Source organism: Palaemon carinicauda, chromosome 15 (genome assembly GCF_036898095.1).
Source record: "Palaemon carinicauda isolate YSFRI2023 chromosome 15, ASM3689809v2, whole genome shotgun sequence".
Taxonomy (NCBI): domain Eukaryota; kingdom Metazoa; phylum Arthropoda; class Malacostraca; order Decapoda; family Palaemonidae; genus Palaemon; species Palaemon carinicauda.
This window is the reverse complement of record NC_090739.1, coordinates 6,594,199-6,601,391: the sequence shown is the minus strand read 5'-3', so window position 1 is coordinate 6,601,391 and position 7,193 is coordinate 6,594,199.

Here is a 7,193-nt window from a genome sequence, read left to right as displayed (position 1 = left end):
GGTCACGGTTCTTTAGTTTCGTCTGGACGTTCCAGACGTGACGTGAGTGCTGCTCCCGGTATCCTCACTGACGTTGCCAAAGTCACGTTCTGATCCTCGTGTGCACGATCCTAATGCTGCAGGACATGCAGTCGAAACTATCGACGTTAATGCAGTCATATCGTCCAGCTCTTGAGGGAAAGGAACCTTTGCTTGCGGAACGTCACGGTGCTGTTAAGCATGACTCTTACCAGACTTCTAAGCGTGAGGTTTCACGTCACGCTGACGTGACCCCTACTGCTCGACAAGCTGTCAAACGTGACGCCGATCGACAGCTTCTCCATGACGTCAATCAACAACCTCACCGTGACGTCGAACGTCAGTCGATGCAGTCCCAATGTGACGTCAACCTTCAACCTCTACCTGTTCTTCATCGACAGGTTGTTGCTAGTTGTCAAGCTTTTCCATCTCGACTTATTATTGACTCGCCACCTCGCAAGAACATCGAGCTTCCGGATGAAGTTTATTCTGAGGAGGAAGAGGATATATCCCCTTTCCCCAGCTGTACCTTTGGGTATCTTGTCTGAAGAAGAGGAACCTAGATCTGCCCAACAATCTTTGGATTTTAAGAAGATCATGACTGTTTTTAAGGAAGTTTTTCCTTCGCATTTTGTTCCTGCTGTTCCACGCTCGCCTCCTTCAGAATTCACCTTAGGGTTGGCTGCTACAGCTCCCTCTTTTACTAAATTGGTGCTCTCTCGGTCTTCTAAGAGAGCCAAAAGAAGTCTTGGTAAGTCATCTTTGCCTTCCCTCCAGTCAGATTGAAGAACTTCTGGCGGGCTTGGGAGAGAAGAGGAGCAGACCAATGGTCTGTCCTCTTGTTGAAGGAGGGGTAAATATACTTTTTGTAAAGAAACCTCCTCTTGTCCAAAAGCCGATAGATCTCTCTCCCAGATACCGAGAGGAAGCAAGAAGACAAGCTTTGCACCTACAGGTGTCCCTCTTGTTAGAGAAGGGAGCTGTGGTGAATTTTTTTTTTTAAACCATCAGTCTCCAGGCTTTTACAACCTCCTCTTCCTAGTTCCAAAGAACTCAGGAGGTTGGAGACCAGTGCTGGACGTGAGTGCGCTCAATGTGTTTATCCTGAAAACAAAGTTCACTATGGAAGCTTCCAAGTCTGTCCTTGCAGCAGTAGGGGAAAGCGATTGGATGGTCTCGCTCGATCTCCAGGGCGCATACTTCCATATCCCTATCACATTATCTAAGGTTCGTGTATGGGAAGGAAGTGTTCCAATTTCGAGCTCTGTGCTTCGGTCTCAGCACTACTCCTCTTGTGTTCACGAAGCTCATGCCGAACGTGGCGAGCTTCCTGCACTCGACAGGTGTCAGAACCTCCCTTTACCTAGACGACTGGGTACTCAGGGCGTCTTCCTTCATTCGCTGTCTGAAGGACCTCAGATGGACTTTGACCCTAGCGAAGGACTTAGGTCTCCTGGTAAACAAGGAGAAGTCTCAACTGACCCCATCTCAAACTATTCTTTGTTTGGGGATGGAGATACGGAGTCTAGTTTTTTGGGCTTTTCCATCGCCATCAAGACTCGAGCAAGCTCTCTTAAAGATTCGTCTTTATCGGAAGAAGAGCAGTTGCTCTTTAAGGACGTGGATGAGTCTACTGGGAACACTCGTCTCTGGAGCAGTTTGTCTCCCTAGGAAGACTCAATCTTCGCCCTCTCCAGTTTCACCTCAACCACCATTGGGAGAAGGAGAAGGGCTTAGAAGCAGTGTCCATACCACTTCCAGAAACCATCATGACTTGCCTGAAATAGTGGGATGTCAATCTCAGACTTTAGGAAGGCCTCTCTCTTGCCCACAAGAACCCAGACCATGTGTTGTTCTCAGACGCTTCGGACGCGGGGTGGGGAGCAACACTGGACAGTCTAGAGTGCTCGGGCCTTTGGACCAAAGACCAGGTAAAGCCTCACATCAGCCAGAAGGAGCTTCTAGCAGTTCTTTTGGCCCTACAAAGTTTCAAAAGACTGATTCGAAACAAAGTGCTGCAGGTGAACGCAGACAACACCACAGCGTTAGCCTACATCGCCAAGCAAGGCGGGACCCACTCGCAGTCCCTTTACTTAACTGCAAAGGATCTCCTAGTTTGGACGAAGTAAAGAAACATCACCTTACTTACAAGGTCTATTCAGAATGAAAGGAACGTGATGGCAAACTGCCTAAGCAGAAGAGGCCAAGTCATTCCCACGGAATGAACTCTTCATCAGGAGGTGTGCGAGAAACTATGGCGGATATGGGAACGTCCGTTCATAGACCTGTTCGCAACCTCAATAACGAAGAGGCTTCCTTCTTACTGCTCTCCAGTTCCAGATCCAGAGGCAGTCCACGTTGATGCGTTTCCCCCATTCAAGATCATTTACAAAGTCCTACAGAAGTTCGCCTCTCACGAAGGGACCAAGTTGACGTTGGTTGCTCCCCTCTGGCCATCAAGAGAATGGTTCACCGAGGTACATCAGTGGATGGTGGACTTTCCATGAAGCCTGCCATTGGGGTTGGATCTTCTCAAACAACCTCACATGAAAAGGTTCCATCAAAGCCTCCACACGTTTCGTCTAACTGCCTTCAGACTATCTAGAGACTCTCTAGCTCAAGGGTTTTCGAAGGAGGCAGCTAGAGCAATTGCCAGAGCAAGGAGATCCTCTACCATCAGGATCTACCAGTCTAAATGGGAGGTATTTCGAGATTGGGGCAAGGCCACCTCCATTTCCTCATCCTATACCTCTATAGCTCAAATCGCTAACTTCCTGCTACACCTTAGGAATGTACGTAACTTTTCTGCCGCAACCATTAAAGGTTACAGTAGCATGTTAACTACAGTGTTCAGACAAAGGAACCTAGACCTCTCGAACAACAGAGACCTGCAAGATCTTCTCAAGTCTTTCGAAACTTCCAAGGAACATCAGGTTATGACACCAGCTTGGAACCTAGATGTTGTCCTTAAATTTCTGTTGTCTGAGAAATTTGAACCGTTGCACTTAACCTCTTTGAAAGATCTTACAATGAAGACACTTTTCTTAGTGAGTCTTGCTACTGCAAAAAGAGTTAGTGAGGTTCATGCCTTCAGTAAGAATGTTGGTTTCTGTACTGGTAAGGCAGTAGGCTCTTTGCAACTTGGTTTCTTAGCCAAGAATGAGCATCCTTCTCATCCATGGCCGAAATCTTTTCAGATTCCCAACCTATCAGATGTGGTTGGTAACGAGAAAGAGAGTCCTTTGCCCTGTGAGAGCACTAGAATTTTATCTTGATAGAACCAAAAATTTACGAGGTAACTTTGAATCTTTATGGTGTTCAGTCAAAAAGCCTTCTTTACCGATGTCTAAGAATGCATTATCGTATTTTATCAGGCTATTAATTAGAGAGGCTCACGCTCACTGCGGTGAGATGGACCTTCGATTATTAAAAGTAGAGACTCATGAAGTCAAGAGCTGTGGCAACGTCAGTGGCTTTTAAGCAAAATCGTTCACTACGAAGCATTATGGACGCAACCTACTGGAGGAGTAAATCTGTGTTCGCTTCACATTATTTAAAGAATGTCCAGACTCTTTACGAGGACTGCTACACTTTGAGACCATTCGTAGCAGCGAGTGCAGTAGTGGGTGAAGGTTCAACCACTACATTCCCCTAATCCTAATACCTTTTTTCTTCTCTTGAAACTATTGTCTTTTTGGTTGTATGTGGAGACTGGGACAGTCTTCCGCAATCATTTGATTTTAGCGGGTGGTCAAACTTGTTTCTTGAGAGCGCCCAGATCAAGGGTATTGATTGAGGTCCTGTCATAGGGGTGGTTACCCCAGATATGACAGCTCCTAGAAGTCTTTCAGCACCCTGAGTGGATCGCTGGGCTTCATAAGGATAGTGGACTAATGAGGCAAAGATTCATAAAAGTCAGCTTCCTTATCAGGTACGAACCCTTAAGTTTGTTTTTTATCAAAACTCTTGTTATATTCCTACGATGTTTACTGCTGGTCTCTTTACCCTCCACCAAGGGTGTCAATCAGCTACTATATATATAAATCCACCAGCTAAGTTCGATGTTTAAAAATATTTTCATATTAAAATAAATTTTTTAACATACTTACCCGGTGGATATGTATAATTAAACTCCCTCCCTTCTGCCCCTCTAGAGACCCTATGGGCAGAGAAGACCTGAGGAATTGAGGAATGGTTACAGTATCCTGGCGAGTGGTGGCGCTAGTTGTATACACCCAGCTGCCCAATCTTCGATTGGCACGAGTTTTGAATTTTCTGTCGGACATCAGAGACGTTAGCTATATATATGTATCCACCGGGTAAGTATGTTCAAAACTTTATTTTAATAGGAAAATATCATTTTTAATATAAAATTAATTTTTATATATACTTACCTGGTAGTTACATATATAAAAGGGCCCTTCCTCCTCCCCTCTTAAAACAGGGGCATGGAATTTCTGAGGAATGTTGGGAATAGTTCTGGTAACCTGTGAGAGATGGCGCTCATGTATGACCACCTACTGTCATGGCGGCGATTGCCGCAAAATTTGAATTTCTGCCGTGCGCGCGACGAAACGCGGGATTTAAGCTATATATATGTAACTACCTGGTAAGTATATTTAAAAATTAATTTTATAATAAAAATACCATATTAGAATTTCCTTATTCAAGGAAAATCAAAGGAGAAGGGTTCTAACCTCTAGTGTTAGAATAAGTGTATACTAGCACTGACCCTTTCATGAAAGTATTAATATTGTGGGTAAATTATGATCTGATGACTTTCATCAGTGTATTGAAGGAATACTTCTCTTCAATATAAGATTGGTCTCAACAATAAACTGAAAGGATACACAGGTATGTTGGAAAATAAACTACTGTATAATATATACTATAATTTTCTGCCTGCAGTATGTACTATACTGCAGAAATACTGGCTACTGTATAAGCATATACTGTAGTTCAGCCGGCTAGGTTAGTACCTGGTGGCACCGGTCCAGCCAGCATGCTGACGGCACTAGCCGACAGAGAGAGAAAGCATGGAGCGAAGGGCTACCTTATTAGTGTAGTTTAGCACAATAAATAAGGGTGCAGGTATTATTATTCCTACTGCCTTCCTCCAGAATGAGGGTTCAAATGGGAGGGGGGAATGAATCATTCTAGCTTCCATTTGGCCACAAGATCTGCTGCTGGCTACTGCTGGTTTCAGGGATATGGATGGCAGTCCAAGGGAGGACTGAAGAACACTCAAAGACAAAGGGTCTCTCACCAGCAGCCGTCATAGCTGGCACAACCTTTCCCGGAGCCTTGTGTCCATAGGGGAAAGTCGGAGCGGCTATCAAGCCGCCTATGTAGGAGCCTTGCCGGCACCACGTTCTATCCGGCAAGCGGGGAGATTGTAGGACACCGGCCACAGACATGTGATGGCTAGGCTATCGCTAAAGGACAGAGAGGGGCAGGGAAAGGGTCTTGTATGTTGTGTCGGGAAAAGGCGGCAGGATTCCCGCCATTTCCAAACAGTTTGAAACCTTGTTTAAATATCGGCGCCATCCTGGGCGGCAGAAGAATGTCGATTCTTCAGCCCAGGGTCTGCTGAAACAAGACTTTTCTTCTAGACCGCAGGGGAGGTGGCGGCGGCATTGTACTACCACTTCAGATGCGGACTAGGGAAGCTAAGCTTCCTATGTCTACAACTGTAAGCCGGCAGGGGAGTGACTACTCACCCGGCAGCCAAGCCGTCGGCATAAAGACTGAATACTCAGCGTTACTGTCGTAAAACCAAGCCGGGATACTCACCGGCAAGGGGAAGAAGACAGAAAACACTAACCTAATCAAGCCGGAGTGTACTACTCTATGGCAAGACCAAGATAGGGTTGTCGCTTAATGGAAGCACTCAAAGGAAAGGAGGGTTTACCCTTAAATCTCCGAAGGAGACGAGTATCGAATTATATAATTAATTCTAGGAGATATACTATCTTCTGTTGAATTGATAAAGCGACACGCGAGGGTAAACGGGGATAATGTATGAAAGTATACTAAAGCGCATAGGCTAGGTTAGCCTAACGCAGGGCGAGATCTCGGCTACCTATATCACCGAGACTCTTAACATATACGATCGGCACATTTAGGAAGAGGAAAATTATTTGCATGATCTTATCTTTACTAGTATAATTTTGCCTAAATAGCTATAATTCATTAAAGCTAAATACTGGGAATGTCTTTCTGCTGACTAAATACAGCATGCATGACAAACGACAGCGTCCAGAAGGGAAGCTAAAATTATATGCAGTAAAGATTAAATACTCAACTTTCCAGAGGCAGAAGATGCTGGAGAATGCTTAATAAATCCTCAAAAATAGCGATCTAGAACACTAGATAAGCAGGGAGAAACACTGTGAAAGCGCTACCGAAATAGGAATGAGCGCCATCTTGGAGCCCTGTAATAGTAGGGGAGAAAAGGTAGCCTTGATAACGGCTCCCCTTCAATTTCGCCACTCTTCCCCCCTCAAAGTGAAAACGCTATTCAGGTTGAAGATTGCCATGTGTCGTATCAAGATATACGTCCCCTGATATTATGCGATATCCTTAAGAAAAATTTTAACGATACTCGCGCCAGGAGTTAGAATTCTGGACACACATGGTCAATTCTATGGGAGTATCACTGTAGCCAAATATCCGTTAGAAAGCTGTCTATAGGAAGATTCCATCAGGACGTCATGGCCATCTCACCCAAAAATATTTTTTTGCTCTGCTTCAAAGTCCGTTAAATGCCACGTAGTGAAAATTAGTCTACTTCTCATCAATCTATCTTGGTCACCTACAAAGTATCACCCCAATTCCAATAGTAATAGTTTTGAATGGGTCTTGGTTTCAGACCACAAATTTTTAGTGATTTTTATTTGAATAATAGATGTCTCACATCACAAATTTATAAAGGGATTTTATTTGTATATATCCCAACTCCTTGAAGTTACACTACCAACCTTAGGCAACCCCCCCCCCCCCCCCCCCGGCCTAGGTTTAAGTTCAAAGTGAGAGCTCCTATAAAATGACTTTTTAACTGTTCTTTAAAAATTTGTGGTTATCATCATCTTTTTAGGATACTGGCCTTTATGTGTCCACTATACAGGTGGTGTGTAAAACGCTTGTGAGAGCCAGTTTTTCTCGTACATATATGA